The sequence below is a fragment of the Acomys russatus genome, chromosome 31, assembly GCF_903995435.1.
Source record: "Acomys russatus chromosome 31, mAcoRus1.1, whole genome shotgun sequence".
NCBI lineage: Eukaryota > Metazoa > Chordata > Mammalia > Rodentia > Muridae > Acomys > Acomys russatus.
The window spans coordinates 3,237,563-3,258,263 of record NC_067167.1 but is presented as its reverse complement, the minus strand read 5'-3'; the positions used below and the strand labels follow the sequence as shown (position 1 = coordinate 3,258,263).

The 20,701-nt window shown below is 43.3% G+C and overlaps 1 pseudogene; it reads left to right on the top strand.

The window, feature by feature from the left end:
* The first annotated feature begins 13,575 nt into the window (after window positions 1–13,575).
* LOC127212645 (zinc finger protein 501-like) lies at window positions 13,576–17,735 on the top strand (annotated as a pseudogene).
* Window positions 17,736–20,701: the final 2,966 nt, after the last annotated feature.

Below are 20,701 nucleotides of genomic sequence, written 5' to 3'. Positions count from 1 at the left end.
CCGGACAGCTTTTACCACAGCCCTCTCTCCGAGAGGAGGGAGCGCGCCATATTATCACTTTTTAATTTCACTTTTGCAAATAGATCACGACTTTAATCTGCATTTCTTCTATTTCCCAATGTATCCCAGTTATTATGAACTTTATTAGATTTTTCAGAAATGGGTATTCTTTCTTTTTTGTTTGTTTGTTTGTTTTTAGAGACTGTTTCTCTGTGTGGCCTTGGCTGCCCTGGAGCTCACTAAGTAGACCAGGCTGTCCTGGAATTCACGGAGGTCAGCTTGCCTCTGCTTTCCAAGTGCTGGGATTAAAGGCATGAGGCGTCATCACTTGAATCTTTGTTTATTTTTACATCAAGGTATCATGTTAATATTTTAGTTGGTGTTTCTGTTGCCACAATGAGAACCTATGACCAAAAACAAGTTGGGGAAGAAATGGTTCTTTTAGCTTATGCTTTCACACTACGCATCATCAAAGGATGTCATAACGTAAGCTCAAACAGCACATGATCCTCAAGTAGAAGCTAACGCAGAGACCACGCGGGGGCGCTACTAACCCAGAGACCATGAGGGAGAGTTGTTAACGCAGAGACCATGCAGCGGTACTGCTAACACAGAGACCATGCAGGGGTGCTGTTAACACAGAGACCATGCGGGGGTGCTGCTGACGCAGAGACCATGCGGGGGTGCTGCTGGCGCAGAGACCATGCGGGGGTGCTGTTAACACAGAGACCATGCGGGGGTGCTGCTGACACAGAGACCATGCGGGGGTGCTGCTGGCGCAGAGACCATGCGGGGGTGCTGCTGACGCAGAGACCATGCGGGGGTGCTGCTGACACAGAGACCATGCAGGGGTGCTGCTAACACAGAGACCATGCAGCGGTACTGCTAACACAGAGACCATGCAGGGGTGCTGCTAACACAGAGACCATGCAGCGGTACTGCTAACACAGAGACCATGCAGGGGTGCTGCTGACACAGAGACCATGCGGGGGTGCTGCTGACAGAGACCATGCGGCGGTGCTGGTAATGCAGAGACCATGCAGGGGTGCTGCTGACACAGAGACCATGCAGGGGTGCTGCTAACACAGAGACCATGCAGTGGTACTGCTAACACAGAGACCATGCAGGGGTGCTGCTAACACAGAGACCATGCAGCGGTACTGCTAACACAGAGACCATGCAGGGGTGCTGCTAACACAGAGACCATGCGGGGTGCTACTGACGCAGAGACCATGCAGGGGTGCTGCTAATGCAGAGACCATGCGGGGGTGCTGCTAATGCAGAGACCATGCGGGGGTGCTGCTAACGCAGAGACCATGCGGGGGTGCTGCTGACGCAGAGACCATGCGGGGGTGCTACTGACGCAGAGACCATGCGGGGGTGCTGCTAACGCAGAGACCATGCGGGGGTGCTGCTGACGCAGAGACCATGCGGGGGTGCTACTGACGCAGAGACCATGCGGGGGTGCTACTGACGCAGAGACCATGCAGGGGTGCTGCTGACGCAGAGACCATGCAGGGGTGCTGCTGATGCAGAGACCATGCGGGGTGCTACTGACGCAGAGACTATGCAGGGGTGCTGCTAATGCAGAGACCATGCAGGGGTGCTACTGACGCAGACACCATGCAGGGGTGCTGCTAATGCAGAGACCATGCAGGGGTGCTACTGACGCAGAGACCATGCAGGGGTGCTGCTGATGCAGAGACCATGCGGGGTGCTACTGACGCAGAGACCATGCAGGGGTGCTGCTGATGCAGAGACCACGCGGGGGTGCTGCTGACGCAGAGACCATGTCGGGGTGCTGCCTACTCTCTTACTTCCCGTGGCTGCCCAGCCTGTTTTCACATATATCCCAGAACCATCGGTTCTAGAGTAGACTCATTTACAATATGCCAGGACCTAAATCCTTAGTCACTAATTTAAAATAGTGATTACAATCCAGCTTACAACCTGATTATATAGAGGCATTTTCTCAACAGAAGTTCCATTTTTTTTTTTTAGATGACTTCAGCCTAAATCCATCAGGTATGACTTACCTGGCAATACATCGTCTAAAACACCTAAAACCATTTGTTACACACAGTGATGAGAAAAAAGGTCAAGGTATTAAGTGTCTTCATGGAGCCTTGGATCTTACTGTGGATCTGCAAACGCAGCAGTAAAAGTGCAAGAATCAGAGTTCATTTTCCCCTTGCAAGCTGGCATAGTCACAGTAGAGAGGGGGGGGGATTAAGAAGAAGGTTGATAGGTGTAAGTGTGTCTACAGTTGTGATTTTCAGCGATTTGCCAGGCAATCATTTGCAGGTCATTAAAGGGTCCTGATAAATATTTTTTTGTTTGAATCCATACATACATTGTGGCAAACAAGAATTTGGATAAACAAACTGAATTTACCTCTAGAAGCAAGATTAAAATCTAGTTACACTAGTTCAACCAGACCAGAAGAGCTGTGAAAAAAAAAATGGTGTAGCTCCAGCTTACTGTCCTTTATTTCTGGCTGAAAAGTGTGCCTAAAGAGGAGGAATTGTGTGAGTAAATATTAATATGCTCAAATAAAAACTGTTTTTCACTTGCATTTTTAGATTATACTTGTTAGATCTGAAACAAAGGAATAACAGAGATTTGTCTCGGTGGGTAAAGGTGGTTGCGGTTAAGCCTGACAGGAGGGAACTCACTTTCTGGGAGCCTCACATTACTCACGCCATTTTTTTCTCAGAATAATTTATGTGGACTGGGGCATATGAATACCCACACAGAAGCACATCGATCATTATTTTAAAAACCAAAACCAATGGCCAGTGATGCCATTCACCAGTCTAAGGCACTTATTGTCAAACTCGTCTACCTCGGTTTTTCTCTCTACCCCTCACATACAGGATGCGGAGGAGAGACACCTGTAAGTTGTCTTCTGACTGGCACATGCACACCATGGCCCAGGTGTATACATACCGTCAAGACTTTTGAAAGGTGAAATTAACAAAACAAGGAAAACATCCAAAGTACTGAGAACATTGGAAATTCTCCAGTTGTAATGAATACATTTTAGAATTCCAAGAGATGTAATTGTTCATCAAAACAGTGGTGGTTCCTTTTTATATATTACATTGTCCTTAACTGTATGGATCAAGGACAGTTGTTAAAATAAACATATCTCAAAGAAATATCTCAGCTTGGCAGAGTGGCGAATGCCTGTAATTCCAGCACTTAGTAGAAAGAGACAGGCAGATCTCTGTGAGTTTAGGTCAGCCTGGTCTACAGAGTGAATTTAAGGACCACCATGCTATGCGGGGACCCTGGCTCACAAAAGGACATATTTCCTATTATGGCACTTGTCCTAGTACAATCTGGACTCATCTCTACTCAAGCAAACCTTCCATTGTTGTCACGCCTATCAAAATAATGGTATTTATAACAACCAATAATAACCATAAGAAGCAATGTGTCTATTCAGAGATGCATAGAAATCTATGAAATCTTTCAACGATCATAAAACAGGAGTTTTCGTCACCTCCAAGGGACAGGAAACAGTAAGAGTAAAGTGGAATCTTCATCTTCTGCCTCTGTAGTACTGCTCCTTCTGCGTGCTCAAGTTTGGATCTTGGCACCCACATCAGATGGCTCATAACTTCCTATATTTCCTTGTTGACATAAAGTACTATCTCTTTCTCTTTCTCTCTCTCTCTCTTTCTCTCTCTCTCTCTCTGTGTGTGTGTGTGTGTTTCTGTGACTTCATATTATTATTTGTGTGACTCATATTATTTAAAATGACTTTTCCCTGTACATAGTATTTTCTTTTAAAAGTGACATTAATTCAATTAAGATGTATTAGCACAAGGTCAAGGAATGAAATAGTGTGAGAAGAATTTGAGTGTTTATGGTAACACTCCAAGAAAATGCACCTGTCTTGTCACCTTCTTCTTTTCTTTTTTTCCTTTTCATTGGGGGAGGGGAAGGGAACAGTGTTTCTCTGTGTCACTCTGGCTGTCCTGGATTTACTCTGTAGACCAGGTTAGCCTTGAACTCACAGTGATCCGCCTGCCTCTGCTTCCCAAGTGCTGGGATTAAAGGCGTTCGCCACCACGCCCAACTGTCACCTTATTTCTTAAACACAAACAGAAAACTTTTGTTTTCGAAGGAGAGATAAACCTGTTTTTGTTATGATCCCAAGTGCGGGATTGGAACAGTCTTGTGAGAGAACAGGTGAGGTTAATCCACTAGAAGACAAACCACCTCGCGCAGGAGCTTGATTGTTGCCAGCTGAAAAGATCCCGTGAACAGACTCTGGGAGGAGATATATAAATGAGCCCAGAACTGGAGACTTGGGATAGTTTTGGCTGTTCATCGCTCCGCTTCAAGATGCTCCTAGAGAGAACTGTTCAAGGGAAGGCTTCAGGGCTCCGGGCTCCTGCTGAGGTTCCAGGTTCTGGTTACTCCAGGTTCCAGCAGAAAAAATCCTGCTGACTACGCCAGGAGATTCATTCCTCGGAACTGATATCCTTACAGTTTTGTTATTGTGTTCTTTAATCCTCTTTTCATATTGTTTTGGTTAGTTGGGTTATAAATGACATACACTTGGTTTGTTTTTTCGAGACAAGGTTTCTCTGTGTAACAGCCCTGGCTGGCCTGGATTCGCTTTGTAGACCAGGCTGGCCTCGAACTCACAGCGATCTGCCTGCCTCTGCCTCCCGAGTGCTGGGATTAAAGGTATGTGGCACCACGCCTGGCTAAGGTGCAGTATTTTTTTGTTTGGTTTTTCGAGACAGGGTTTCTCTGTGTAGCCTTGGCCATCCTGGACTCGCTTTGTAGACCAGGCTGGCCTCGAACTCACAGCGATCCGCCTGCCTCTGCCTCCCGAGTGCTGGGATTAAAGGCGTGCACCACCACACCCGGCAAGTGCAGTATTTTTTTAATAGCATCACCTTAATCCTAGCATCCTGGAGGCAGAAACAGGCAGATTCTTGGCTACTCTTGACACACACACACACACACACACACACACACACACACACAATTAGATTTCTGGAACTTTGTAGACCAGACTTAATTTTGATATTTTGTCTTCACCTCCAAATACTGGCATGATAAGCATGATAAGGCTGGGAAGAGTTATTGTTTTGACTTCCAGTGTTCAGCTGAGAAGTGTATGAGCAATCCTAGGGAAGCCTTGTTAAAATTGCTTCTGCCTGTTGAGTATCAGTCAAGTTGTTTACCCGAGACCTGGAATAAAATGGGGCCCTTTCAGCTGTGAGAGGGGTGAATCTCTCCACTGTACATTGTTTAACGATCTTTGTATGCCTATGAAAAAAAGACATTAACTTCAATTTTTGCTTGGTCTCTATTATAGGACCAGGTCTGACCTACGCCTGACCCAGAGAGATCATCAGTTCCTAGAACAGATCATAAAAATCTCCCCATGAGTTCCAGGAACAGATCATAAAAGTCCGGCACCCGAAGAACAGGCCAGAGAGAAAAACAGGACTGTGGAGAAATCTTATCTCAATACTGGCCATCTGTGCTCGACACTTCCACGTCGTTTCAGCATCTCATTCCATGCTTAAACGTTCATGAATGCGGGGCTGGAGAGATGGCTCAGAGGTTAAGAACACTGCCTGCTCTTCCAGAGGTCCTGAGTTCAATTCCCAGAAAACACATGGTGGCTCACAATGGAAATCTGGTGCCCTCTTCTGGCCTGCAGGTGTACAAGCAGGCAGAGCACTGTATATGTAATTAATAAATAAATTAAAAAAAAAAAAAGTTCATGAATGCAGTCTGTTGGCCACCTGGACACAGGCCAATCAAAAATTGACCCACCTAATGTCTTTCTGCTCACTTTTTTATTTTGCTTTGCTTTTATTTTTCGAGACAGTGTTTCTCTGTGTATCCTTGGCTGCCCTGGACTCGCTTCGAACTCACAGCGATCCGCCTGCCTCTGCCTCCCAAGTGCTGGGATTAGAGGCGTGCGCCACCACCGCCCGGCTACAAATTACCTAACTCTTGCTGGAATTCGTCTCTTTACCCATAAAAAGGGCTGCGAGCCGACATCGAGGGTGGACATTTTGAAAAGTGCTCTCGGCGATTGCATAGGTGAGTGGCCGTCTCTGAGCAGCGATTTCGAACTTAGACACCTAGACGAAGGAGAAGTGCCTACTGTGTACAGGAGTAGTGCAGGAGTCACAGTCCAGGCGCAAATCCTACTGCAAAGCCCATCTCCCCAGGGCTGGGAAAAGTTTTGTTCCGGATTCGGAAGCCAGGGGCTGGGACCCTCTGTGCTGTTCCCGTCTCTGAGGCCTCACTTAGCCAATCAGAGCCTCCGAACGGCCCTGCCAGTCAGGATGGGGCGGGCACTTCCTGTCCTGAGAGGCTGCCTGCGGAGCTGTGAGCCTGAGAGAGGGCCTGTGGGTTCTGTGTGCTGCGCTGTGACCCGCTGCCGGGAGCCGTGAGGAGAGCAAGGCTACGAGGGATCCACACGATGGTGAGCAGGGGCCGCCATCCCCGCGTGGTGAGGACCCTCGGGAGCCCTCGTGGGGTTGCTCATGGGAAGCAGCGGCCAGACTTGGCGCCTGCGCGTGTGATTCCCTTTGACCCCCCCCCCAAGGGCCCCGCCCCCTCCCAGGCGGAAGTTGTTCCTGGGAATGTCTTGGCTCTGCAGGCTCTGTCTGCACAGGATTTGGGGAGCAGGAGCCCTTGTGTGGAAACAGCTTTTTGTTCGTGTCACCATGAGGTGTGCGAGCCTCAGCTTTGACGGCCTCCAGGGAATGCTCTCTCACAGAGCTCTTGTTTCTCTAACGTTTCTAGAAGTTTCTAGAAGTTACGCACTTGTAATTTGGCATCCAGGTGTGGGAGTCACCTGGAGTTGGTTGTGTACACGATGGTAAGTCTGTGTTATTAAATTATTTGCGTGTAAATCCTTTCATGTGTGTTAGTAAGGGGTCTCCTGGTCTCATATGTCAAAATTGACTTTGTTTTAATCTTTTTTTTTAATTCCTTCTCTCGAATGTTTTGTTAATCATGATCATTTGTTTGTTTTGCTTGTTTTTTTTTTTTCGAGACAGGGTTTCTCTGTGTAGCCTTGGCCATCCTGGATTCACTTTGTAGACCAGGCTGGCCTCGAACTCACAGCGATCCGCCTGCCTCTGCCTCCTGTGTGCTGGGATTAAAGGCGTGCACCACCATGCCCGGCCCGTTTGTTTTGTTTTTGAGGCAGGATTTCTCTCTGTTTACTAGGCTGTCCTGGAACTTACTGAGATCTGCCTGCCTCTACCTCCCTAGGATTGGACTAAAAACTTGGGCCACCATGGCCTAACAACAGCACCTTTTTTTTTTTTTTTTTTTTTTTTTTTAGTTTCTTCAGACAGGTTTTCACTGTGTAGCCCTGGCTATCCTAGACTCACATTGTACACCAGGCTGGCCTCGAACTCACAGAGATCCGCCTGCCTCTCCCTCCCGAGTGCTGGGACTAAAGGTATGCGCCACCATGTCTGGCAAAAGAACCTGTGTTTTCCTGTTTTTGTTTTTGTTTTTTTGAGACAGTGTTTCTCTGTGTAGACTTGGCTGTCCTAGACTCACTTTGTAGACCAGCCTGGCCTTGAACTCACAGTGATCCACCTGCCTCTACAACAGTACACTTTATGGCAGTTTTATTCCAAGTTTCATGTCAGAGGATGCCACTGTGAGTGTTATGTATTCAGTCTTGCATTGATCAATTTTTATTCATGATTAAGTTTTTTCATCACTTTTCTGTTGTTGATAGCAAAAATTGTTAGGCTTTTTAGTTGTACTTTTGCCGAATCTATAGCTCCAATTCGTATTCTTGAAATAAAATATTGACATAATGACCAAGATGGCAGTGAACCACATGGTTGCTTCCTTCTCAGGTCAGCTCAGCTCCCTGTTAAATTGAGCCCATCATCCATCAGGCACATGTCCCAGTGGGATCCACACTTCCCAAAGGTTAAATCCCCTTTCTTTCTTTTTTTCTTTCTTTCTTTTAGATTTTATTTATTTATTATTAAGTATACAGTGCTCTGCATGCATGTACACCTGCAGGCCAGAGGAGGGCATCAGATCACATTATAGATGGTTGTGAGCCACCATGTGGCTGCTGGGAATTGAACTCATGACCTCTGGAAGAGCAGTCAATGCTCTTAACCTCTGAGCCATCTCTCCAGCCCCAAATCCCCTTTTCTTTAAAGGACACTTCAGTTAGGTCAGCATGACTATAGGAGGAGATAGTACTGGTGTCCTAGCCAGGTGGGACTCTCACAGCCAAGGAGCAGAGGAAAGCACTCTGTGCTCTAAAGCAGACACAGTAGAGTCCGTCCATATGTCTTACCACATAGATTATAATTGTGGAAGGCAAATGTTTTAATACAGGTGTTTCACCTTTTCCTCAGTCCCCAGACACAAGATCTTGCTTGGCCCCATTTTATCCTAGTTGAGTATGGTCAACTTGTTAAAATATTTAAATCAAATTTAAAACTTTACTAGCCTTGTTGCACTTCTACCCAGTGAGAAATGCAGATGGCATCATCTTCAATAGTTACGCTTAAACACAGCAAGAAACTCCCTTCATTGCTTCCACCAGACCTGATGGAAGGTTTTCCAGGTTTCCTCAGTGACCCTGGTAAGGAGGGGAACAAGGGACAAAGCTACACACTCAGAGAAAGAATATGGACTTAAACTTATGCCTGTAGGCCTCCAAGTCACTTCTTAGATGGGATAGTGAAGGTTATTTAAGGAAGCCTGTGACCCAGGAAGAGGAATTGGCTCCCCCATATTTGGAGGAAATATTTTTTTTCCTTTTATCTTTCTCTTGGTGTCTCTTTTGTTGTCTTTGGTTTTTTTTTTTTTTTTTAATATCTTTCACTACTTTGTACTTAGGTTGTTTTCCTGTCGTGGTTTATATTTACATAACAGTCTCAGTCTGCATCATTGAATGCTTATACCCCAATTTTGTGTAACTAATTGTGTAAAATTAGGAGGTGTCCCCACGGTTGTCTTTGAGATTTCAAAAGACCAGTGCAAGGCAAGTGTTTGCTTCTGCCAGCCTGCCTGTGCGTCAGGAGGTCACACTGAGTCCAGCCTGCCTGTGCTTCAGGAGGTCACACTGAGTCCAGCCTGCCTGTGCGTCAGGAGGTCACACTGAGTCCAGCCTGCCTGTGCGTCATGAGGTCACACTGAGTCCAGCCTACCTGTGCGTCAGGAGGTCACACTGAGTCCAGCCTGCCTGTGCGTCAGGGGGTCACACTGAGTCCAGCCTGCCTGTGCGTCAGGAGGTCACACTGAGTCCAGCCTACCTGTGCGTCAGGAGGTCACACTGGGTCCAGCCTGCCTGTGCGTCAGGGGGTCACACTGAGTCCCTTCCCTGCTCACCATGATGCTTCCTTGGAAGATGAGAATGGAGTAATCAATCCCCAAATTAAAACCCCCACAATAAGAGTTGCCTTGCTCAGGGCTGGGCGTGGTGGTGCACGCCTTTAATCCCAGCACTCGGGAGGCAGAGACAGGTGGATCGCTGTGAGTTCGAGGCCAGCCTGGTCTACATAGTCCAGGACAGCCAAGGCTACACAGAGACACCCTGTCTCAAAAAAAAAAAAAAAAAAAGAGTTGCCTTGCTCATTGTGTATCTTCACGGTAGTAGAAAAGTCACTACTGCAGGTTGCTTGTGTCATATTGTCTCTGGAGTCTGTGCATGTTCTGTGAAATCATGTAAACCTAAATGAAAGAGTAATAGACTAATTTCTTGGCAGAGCATTCAACCTGCGGTATGGTTATCTCTAGAAAGTGTTTAGTTTGTTTCTTTTTCTTTCGTGGTCCATTTTTTTTTTCTTCATTAGAGAGGTATTACTGCTCTGTGAATTTGTAGCTGTTAATTTTCTGCTGTAGTCTGATAAGATTCAAGGAGTTATTTCAATTTTCTTGTAGTTATTGATACTTGCTTTGTATCTGAGTTATGCGGTCAGTTCTGGAGAAAGTTCCATGATGTGCCTGTTGTGGCATATTCACCAAAGAAGACTGCTGTGACATGGGTTTAAGCCAATAAACTTTTTTCTTAGCTGGCTGGTGATTACACTGGTCATTTGTGACCTCAGTGTAGTTCCAAGCTTAGACTTTCTTCCGTTTTAACAAGAGCAGTGAGCCAGAGGTGGAATTGTAGAAGCTAGAAAGCAAGGTTGGTACATGTAGAGACTGTCCCATAAGTATGGATTTTGATGATTTAGACCTTTGTTTTTATTTTTGGAAGATGCTGTGTTTTAGAGCCTGAGTGACACTTCCATCATGGAGTCAATTGTGCTACAGTCTGGACCCTATTACACTGCTGAGAATGTCCACTACATGGAGCCTCATTGCTAGTGTTTCACATCATAGATAAAATTTGTTTAAACTTCTGATGTCCTGCCCCCACTGCTCATGTGCTGACATGATAGGGGTGCCACCATAGGAGGCTGGACAAATATTAATGTTGTGGCTAACAATGTGCAGCTTAGAGAGGTCAGAACCGTCCAATGTTTGCCTTATTAAAATTGCTGACATGTGGTCAATATCAATCATATGGCTTAAAGGTGACCTGAATGGGCTGGATACATTTTCTACTACGAGGCAGTGGGATCACTCCACTGCAGAGTGCAGGATCGTGTGTGAATGGTAAAACCAGAGCCCATAAGGAAGAGTGGGAAGTGCCTACTGAGTGCAGGAAGACTGCAGGGCCAAGTTTTGCAGTACAGGCACAATTTCTTTCTTTCTTTTTTTATTAAAGATTTGTTTATTATTATGTATACAGTGCTCTGCCTGCATGTACATCTGTAAGCCGCAGGAGTGCATCAGATCTCATCACAGATGGCTGTGAGCCGCCATGTGGTTGCTGGAAATTGAAGTCATGACCACTGGAAGAACAGTCAGTGCTCTTAACCTCTGAGCCATCTCTCCAGCCCTAGCTACAAGTTCTACTGCAATGCCATTCTCTGTAGGTCGGGGATACTTCTGTGTCTTTGGTGGAAGCCAGGTCTGTGAATCACTCTACTGAACAGGACTGTGCCCCTAACAGAGCTTCTCCTGTCACTCAGTCCTCACTAGCCTAATAGGGCCTTCAGGTGACTTTCAGGATGGCTGAAGGCATTCCCGTCTGCCGTGCTGCAGGCTCATCTCTGGGCCTGTGACCCACTGGTGCGAGCTGTGAGAATAGCAGGAGGTGCACCATGGTGAGTGAGTGGCCACAGTCACCACTTGAGAAGGCAGCCGCAGGATCTAGTAGGGCTTTTGTCAAGGGCTGTTGGGAACAATCATCCAGACTGCTTGTTTCTCATGCAGTCCTGTGAGGTCCCCTGACCTCACACGAGGTCTCAGGCAGTGCCTGGAGTTCTACCAAGATTCTGTCAGAGGTTGCTGCAGCTTCTGACTGACTTTGCTCAGCTGTCCCTGTCTGTGGAGCACATGTGGAGCAGGAGCCCCTGTGTGGGGTCATCTTTTTGCTGACATTACCACATAACAGGCGTGCTGCAGCTGCTTTAACTTTTCCTATAAAAGTTTACCAACTTGGAGAGCTGTAGTTTCTCCAGTATCTTATCAGAGTTTTGTCCCTTGCACTAAACATTCAGGTGTAGAATCTCTCTGGAGTTAATTTCATCCAGGGTGTAAAGTCTCTGTTATTAATACATTTGCATATAATTGTCATGGTGGTATATTCACATGTGTTAGTAAGGCCAGACTTCCTGGGTTTCCTGGCCTGCTTTGTCAACATCTACCCTATAAGAATTCTATTTTCATTTCTGTTTTTTCCTATCTTCTGGTGATCTCTTAATTCTTTCCCAAACAGTACAATTTTTACTCTGGTGATATTCAAAGTTTGGAAGTCAGAGAATTTCAGCATTTGTGCAATTTTTTTTCAGTCTTACATTGAGCGTCTTTTTCATCCCTTTTTAGCTTTTGTAGTCAGTTTCTCCTTGTTTGAGGCATAAATTGTTAGGCATTTTATTCCATTTTTTAACAATTACCAGCTCAGTTTCTTTTCTTCCTCCTCCTCCTCCTCATCATCATCATTGGTTTTTACCCAGACAGGGTTTCTCTGTTTAACCTTGGCAATCCTGGTCAGTGTCTTGACCAGGCTGGCATTGAATTCACAGAGATCTACTTTCCTCTGCCTCCCCAAGTGATAGGATTACAGGTAAGCACCTCCACTCCCAAACTGCTCAATTTCTATATTGTTGTATATATTAGCATAAAACCCCATATAGAATCAAATTGCATGGTTGCTTTGTGCTGAAGGTTGCCTCCGCTCGCTGCTAAGATGATCTAGCCCTCCATCAGGCACATGTCCCAGTGGGAGTCACACTCCTGAAAGGTTAATGTGCACTGTTGCATCCTCTTCTTTAAAAATACACTTTAGTTAGGTTAGCATGAGCATAGGCAGGGATTGGCCTATGGCCTAGGTAAGTCAGGTACAGAGGAGAGAATCCTGTGGTCTCAAGGAGAGACAGTGAGTCCATCCCTACATCTTACCACAGAGATTGTAACTGAGGAAACCTAACACTGCAGTCCGGCTCTTCTGCCTTCTCCTCAGTCTCCTTCCTCAGGAGTTTGTTTGGCCCTATCGAATCACAGTTGGGTGTGTTGTTGGCTGAGATCAGACAGATCTGTGACTCTCTGTGTTAGATGGATTTAAGACCTTCAGAGTCCAACTTGAATATAAAATTTTCCTAGTTTGTGAGGCATTTTACCCAGTCAGAAGGCAGCTGCCGTTTTATATGATCTTCAGAAGTCACACATAATTAGACTAAGAGACTGTCTTCATTGCTTACAGCAGACCAGATCCAAGGCTTCTTAGGTTCTGTGTGGGAACTGGGTAGGGACAGACACAAGGGTTAGTGCCATGCACTCAGAGAAGAGATACAGACTTAAACCTGAGTTTATTTAATCTCTTCTTAAATAGAGTATGGAATTTTGTATTAAGCCTGTAACCAAGCCAGAGGACCTGGCTCTCCCCTTTTGGAGGAAATATTTTAGCTTCCTCCTCCTCTTCTCCTCTTCTCCTCTTCCTCCTTCTTCCTCTCTTTCTTTCAAAAATTGCACTCTTTATTTGGAGGTCTTTCTACTTAAGTTATATACCTGCCACGGGTTATATTTTGTCAAAACCATTAGGATTTTAACTTTGAATGCTTATTCCCCAGTGAGTGGAGCTAATTGTGCGAATTAGGAGGTTTGCCCTAGTGGGAGTACATGTCTTGTTTGTTAAAGTATGTCACTGTACAAAGCTAATATTTCTGCATGCTTGCCTGTATATATATATGGATATAACCCTCAGCTCCATGTCTGGCTAAGGTGATGCTACCTTTCAAGTTGATAATGAATTAACCCTCTGTCATTACAAACAATCCCAAAGTTAAGATTGTTCCTTTATAGGCACCACCTTGGTGATAGTGCTTCTTAACAGGAAGAAAACAGTCACTAAGTTAGGACGCTTGTGTAATATTTGGGCCATTTATTTCTCTGTATTCGGCCCACTTCCTGTGAAATTGAACGAGGCTAGATAAAAGTGTAGTGGACTGATAGAGCACTCAGTCTATGGGATGGTTGTTACTGATGACCATACTTGTGCAGGCCCATAGAGAAAAAGCAATGATAGGGGCAGAAATCAGTAGCAACTGTGTGGCTTTGAAACAGAAACAGCACCAGGTAAATCTGGATAGCAATCCTGTGGTGAAACACAGTCAGTAAAACAGAAACAATCCCTTTCCTTGCTAAGCCATTTTCCTGGCCTGATATTTTTATGTTTATATTTTTTGCTGACCAAATTACATTTTTGTACACATCAAGCATTTCCTCTGTGATGAGCTTTTCCCACATTATGACTTTTGAACTTTGGCAGAAGGTATCACTTTTCCGACCAAGATAGCATACATTCATGACATTATTACTGATCTCCTGAACCTATTAGTGTTCAGGTGTATAACATTCTCCCTACATTTGTGGATTTTTTTACTTTAAAAAATGTGTGCATGAATATTTTGCATATTTGTGTATATGTGTGTGCCTCATGTTTACTGAAGCCAGAAGAAAGCATTGGGTTGTCTTCCTCTGGACTTAGGAGTGGCTGGACACCTTTAGGTGAGTGCTGGGGATTGACCCAGATCCTCTTCAACAGTAACATGTATTCTGATTTGTTGGCTCATCTTTATATGCCCACCTTTGTTGTTGTTGTTTTATTGGTTTAGGGTCCACATGTGGTTTATGAATGTTTTGGAGAGCTCTTTGATCTGTTAGTGAGTAACTTATTAATAATATCACATTAACTATAGAGTTTAGAAGGGGTCACTCCAGTTTTCTCATAGACAAGTGTGGAATTGGAGTGAATGTTTAACTCTATGGAGAAAATTTCAGTGAGCCCCTGGGTGCTCTGTATTTGCTTTGCTTTGTTTGTTTGAGACATGATCTAACTGTATTACATTGGCAGCTCTGTAAATCTACATCGAACAGGCTGGCCTGTAAATCATAGAGTTTCACATGTTTCTTCCTCCTGAAGTTTGGGATTAAAGGTGTGTGTCACCATGCACATATTGTCCCTTCATTTTTGAAGGTAGTAATTTTGAAACAGTTTTCCTGATATTAAATAGTGTTTCTCTGTTTGTATGTCTATGTATGTTACTATGCATTTTCCCTACAATGCTATACTCTTTTCAGTTGGCACAGAAATAGATGGTATCATTCATTTTCTGTTTCATTCTTAAATGAGCTAGTGAATGCATTTGAAATTCTATAACAGAACTAATGTCTTGAGCACACAGAATTATTTAAATATATTCTCAATGAGGTGTACTTTTACAATGCAATCAGACACACCATTTGTATTATGTGCATGTATGGAACATTTTAGGCTGCAGTGACCTATGAGGATGTCCATGTAAGCTTCACTCATGAAGAGTGGGCTTTGCTGGATCCTTCCCAGAAGAGTCTCTACAAAGATGTGATGCTGGAGACCTACTGGAACCTCACAGCTGTAGGTAAGAGTGCAAATTGTTGCTTCACTTTTTTACTTAAGAGGACAAACTTTTTTTTAAGTGGTTCTCTTCTGTGCTTTGAATGTCAAGGAGGAAGTGTGTGGGAATAAATCAAACATTCTTAAGGTTGACTAAAGACTGTAATTTCAATTTGCATAATTTGCAGTAATATATCACACATTTTTTTGGTGCTGTATTTTAGGCTACAAATGGGAAGACCACAATATTGAACATTGTCAAAGTTTTAGAAGACAAAGAAGGTAATTTTCATGTCCAAGTTTCTCTGAAAATTTTTTTTTCTGAGATAGGGTTTCTCGATAGGGACTCACTTGGTGGACCAAGCTGGCCTTGAACTCATAGTGATCCGCCTGCCTCTGCCTCCTTAGTGCTGGGATTAAAGGCGTGCGCCACCACTGCCCAGCTTTCCCTGAAGTTTTAATGAAAAGCAGCAGCGTAAATAAGAACAGCTTAGTGATGATTATTGAATTCTTACAATAGCATGTGTCTCAATGCCAGGTACCTAATCACTTTTTTCAGAGCATTCCTTTATATACAAGACAAAAGACCAGGCATTGGAGCGACATAACCTTTATTCCAGCATGCAGGAGGCAGAGGCAGGCACATCTCTAAGAGTTTGAGGCTAGCCTAGTCTACAGAATGCATCCCAGGAAAGCCATGGCTAAGTAGAGAAACCGTGTCTTAAAAAACAAAACCAAAACCAACCCCCTCCTCCTAAAATGATCGAATAAAATAAGACAAGGAAATACTGCCTTAACAGATGTTGCAGTTTTAATCATAGCCACCTGAAAGCCATGTTATAGGACTGGCCATCCATTTAGTTTCTTGTTACCTAATTATCCTAAAAAGCATACAAATTGATAAGGTGATTAGTATATTTACAAAACCTTTTATAAGCAATCCATACGTATAAAGCTAGTGTCCCTTACATACTTACGGTGACTTACCTTGCTTTGGTGAGAAGAGTAGCTTATGAAAGAAAAGAAGGCTGTTGTGGTGGAGAGACCTGACCCCTATATCACATATTTGTGAGACATACATGGCTAGACTTTGTAAATACTATGTGAAAACATTTTATTTGTAATTCTTTGTTTATTAGGAGTATGATTTGTCACTCAGCATACAAGCCAGGTGAGCAGAAGAGATATGGAAAGAAGCAATGTATTTCTGTCTCTCCCAGAACAGTTAGAAGACATGTGATTGTTCTCTCTTTGATTGGACATGATGACGGTGATACAAGTTTTCAATTAATTTGTTTTCCAACATTAGTGGGAATACATCAACAAACTCACATTGGAGAAAAAACTCATGAATATAAGGAATACAGAGAATCATCTGCCTGCCCTAGTTCACTTTGCACATGTACTGTGACTCACACTATAGGAAAAGGTTGTGCGAATAATCAGTGTGGCAAAGCTCTGAGTTCTTTCACTTCTCTTCAAGGATGTGAGGAAACTCGTATGGAGAAAGAAAGTGATGCATATGAGCCGTGTACAAAAGGCTTTAACTATCAGCGGCATCTTCAGACACACAACACAGCCACTAATGAAGAGGATCTCTGTGAGTGTAATCAACATGATGAAGCCTCTAGATATGATTCCTCTTTACAGTCACACCAAAGAACGCCTTTGGAAATAAAAACCTTTGAATATAATGAAAGTGGTAAAGCCTTTGCATGTCAGAGTCTTCATCAAGTGTCTAGATGTCATAGTAGAGAGAAAAGTTATGGATATCAGTATGATAGAGTCTTTATGTGTCCCAGTTATCTTCAAATAAATGAAAGAGTTAATAGTGGAGATGAACCCTATAAGTGTTATCAATTTGGCAACGCTTTTGCATGTAACAGTGACCTTCAGAGGCATAAAAGAACTCACACTGGAGAGAAAATCAATGCATGTAATAAATATGATCAAACTTTTACATGGGACAGTCATCTTCAAATTCATGAAAGGCCTCACACTCGAGAGAAGCCATATGAATGTAATCAATGTGGTAAAGCTTTTGCTCAGAAGAATCTTCTTCAAAGCCATGAAAGAACTCACACTGGAGAGAAATCCTATGCATGTAATCGATGTGGTAAAGCCTTTACACGGAACAGTCATCTTCAAAGCCATGAAAGAACTCACACTGGAGAGAAACCCTACACATGTAATCAATGTGGTAAAGCCTTTAAACGAAACAGTTATATTAAAATTCATGAAAGGACTCATACTGGAGAGAAACCCTATGAATGTAATCAATGTGGTAAAGCCTTTACGCGGAACAGCCATCTTCAAGTTCATGAAAGCATTCATACTGGGGAGAAACCCTATGCATGTAATCAATGTGGTAAAGCCTTTAGACAGAACAGTAATCTTCGGAGTCATGAAAGGACTCACACTGGAGAAAAACCCTATGTATGTAATCAATGTGGTAAAACTTTTACACGGAACAGCCATCTTCAAGTTCATGAAAGGATTCACACCGGGGAGAAACCCTATGGATGTAATCAATGTAGTAAAGCCTTTGCACAGAAAAGGCTTCTTCAAAGCCATGAAGGAACTCACACTGGAGAGAAACCCTATGAATGTAATCAATGTGGTAAAGCCTTTGCATATAAACATAATCTTCACAGCCATGAAAGAAGTCATAGTAGACAGAAACCCTATGAATATAATTAATGTGGTTATAAAGTCTTTGCAGAGAACTGACTTCTTCAGAGGCTTGAAAGAGCTCACACAGGAATGAATCCCCCAGAATATCATTATTGTGCTAAAGCCGTTGCATACAAATGTAGTCGTCACAACCACGAACTGAATCATAGTCGAGAGAAACCCAATGAATGCCATCACACTGAACCAAAACCATACGCGTATACTCAATGTTGTAAATGCATGTTGTAGCAATCTTTAAAAGCACCAGAGAATTCACACTGATGAAAAGAAACCCATGAACCTAATACACGAGGTACAGCCTTGCACTTCGTGTACGTTTTTCCAACTGAGCTATATCTTACTCGGACTTCAGTAAAATTAAAAGAAATGTTCCAACTTTAAAATGCCTGCCCGTGTTTCAAATTGCAAACATGTTGTATCCAAGAATACAGAAACATAGGAAGTGATTTACCAGTATAAATTAATACATTGAAAAAGTAGAAGCAGTAGTACTACTGTCCATCAAAACAAGGATGGTTCCTGTTTAAACCTTACATTACCCTTTCATTGTCTGATTCAAAGATAGGTCGTTGAGAAAACGTATCTAACCTGGTCATAGCATTGCATGCTTCTAATCCTAGAATTTGTGAGACTGAGTTGGGCCAACCTGGCACACAGTGAGTTTTAGGATGGATGTAATTACATAACAGAGATCCTGTTCCAAAACATCTAAACAAGGGGTTTGGAAAGTTGGTTTCTTTTTCAGAGTAGTATGTTTCAATTCCCAGAACCTACATGGAAGCTCACAACTTCTCTAAGTTCTGTTTCAGGGTATTCAACACCCTCCCACAGATATACATGCAGACAAACTGCTATACATATAAAGTAAAACTATTTTTTAAAAGCATATGTCACATTATGGGACTTATCCTAACATAATCTGGACTCTAAAGAACTAAATCTTTCTTTGTCTTTGTTCACATCTAGAGAACTGTGTTAACAATTAGCATAATAGCCAATGTACAGTGTCTGTTCATGAATGGATTAAAATGTGTTCAGTCTTTCAATGCCCAATAGCAAGGACTATAATCGCCTACAAATGACAGAAGGCAGAATGAGTAGAGGCGTCTTCATTTTCTACATTATAATTACATCTTTGGAATAATCATGTGAGGAGAGTTCTGAGTGCTTGTGTGAACACTCAAAGAAAACAAGACAAGACCATAGTGACTTGGATTTCCCCAACATGTAGTATTTTTTAAAAAGAGTTATTTATTATTTATTATGTATACGTGGACCTCTGCAGGCCAGAAGAGGGCATCAGATCCTATTATAGATGGTTGTGAGCCACCATGTGGTTGTTGGGACTTGAACTCAGGACCTGTGGGAGAGCAGACAGTGCTCTTAACCTCTGAGCCATCTTTCCAGGCCCTATTATTGTTCTTGAAATGTGTTTTTGTGTTTCTCCCAATTTACCAATTAGGACTTAGTTTGCTTCCAATTATTCATTATATTTGATGTTATCCAGTTACAATTTTATGCTGTCCTTCATATACTTTTGTGGAGAAACATGCCTTTGTCCCATGTTACTTGTTTTTGTAATTTTATCCAGCTTGAACACATAAACCCTTCCTTCCTTCCTTCCTTCCTTTCTTTCTTTCTTTCTTTCTTTCTTTCTTTCTTTCTTTCTTTCTTTCTTTCTTTCTTGTCTTTCAAGACAGGGTTTCCCTACATAGTCTTGGCTGTCCTGGACTCACTTTGTAGACCAGGCTGGCCTTGAACTCACAGCAATCCACCTGCCTCTGCCTCCTGAGTGCTGGGGGTGACTTTTGTTAAACATGGAAGTATAAGTTGTCTGGGCTGCTGAACAAACTTGACTACTGCGTGAGACTTAGTCTTCCTGATTTGTCAGGCACATTCTCCCAGGTCCCATCATCTCTGTAATAATGATAAGCGGCTCTTGAGCAGGGAGCAGAACTCAGCTAGAACATAAGAGAGGGAGGTGAGTGAGGATAGTGGGACATAACCCATGGAAGGCTCTGCCCTATGTAGAACTATCGGATGAAAGCCATGGTAGGCATGGCGGTGCACACCTTTAATCCCATCACTGGGGAGGCAGAGACAGGCAGATTGCTGTGAGTTTGAGGCCAGCCTGTTTTTTTGTTGTTGTTGTTTTTGGTTTTTTTTTTTTTTTTTTTTTTTTTTTTTTGGTTTTTCGAGACAAGGTTTCTCTGTGTAGCCTTGGCCATCCTGGACTCACTTTGTAGACCAGGCTGGCCTCGAACTCACAGCAATCCGCCTGCCTCTGCCTCCCAAGTGCTGGGATTAAAGGCGTGCACCACCACGCCCGGCTGAGGCCAGCCTGTTTTACAAAGAGACTTCCAGAACAGCTAGGGCTATTACACAGAGACACCCTGTCTCAGAAAAAAACAAAAAAACAAAACAACCCAAAACAAACAAATTAAAACCACAATTAGTAGTTTGCTTGCAAATTATAACTCCTGTTTTCCTGAAGGTGAAACTTTAGATCAAGAGTGTGAGATATGAGATTGAGTCCGAACACATATTGAAAAAGCATATAGGTTAGAGGGAAAGATCCCTGCTCAGTGTTGGGTCATCAATTTGTACTGTTATCAAAATAATTAAGAAAGATAAGGAGGATAGTAATCGTGAATATGTAATAGTGACTTCCTTGAATGAATATAGATTTTATGATCAAACCTTAAAATTGGTAAAAAGAATAAATGTGGATTTTTCATTAAAGCAAAATCAGAAGTAAAAATGTCACCAGTGCCTTGTATTCATGTGTTGGCTCTCTCAGTTCTGCTCCCTTGGCTCTTCTTGGAGCTTCTGTAGGTACACGCCTTCTATTTTCTGAAGAAGACCCTGAAGAGTGGATATGTCAAGACTTTACTAATCAATCAAATCTTAAATTCTTTCAGTTTTAAGACAGCTCTGGAGAGCCTGTGGAAAAGCTAACTTCATTTACCAAGTCCTTCATGGCCTCAAGAACTGACTTTGGTATTTCCAGTGCCATTTCAGTAAAACTAAAATATTTAA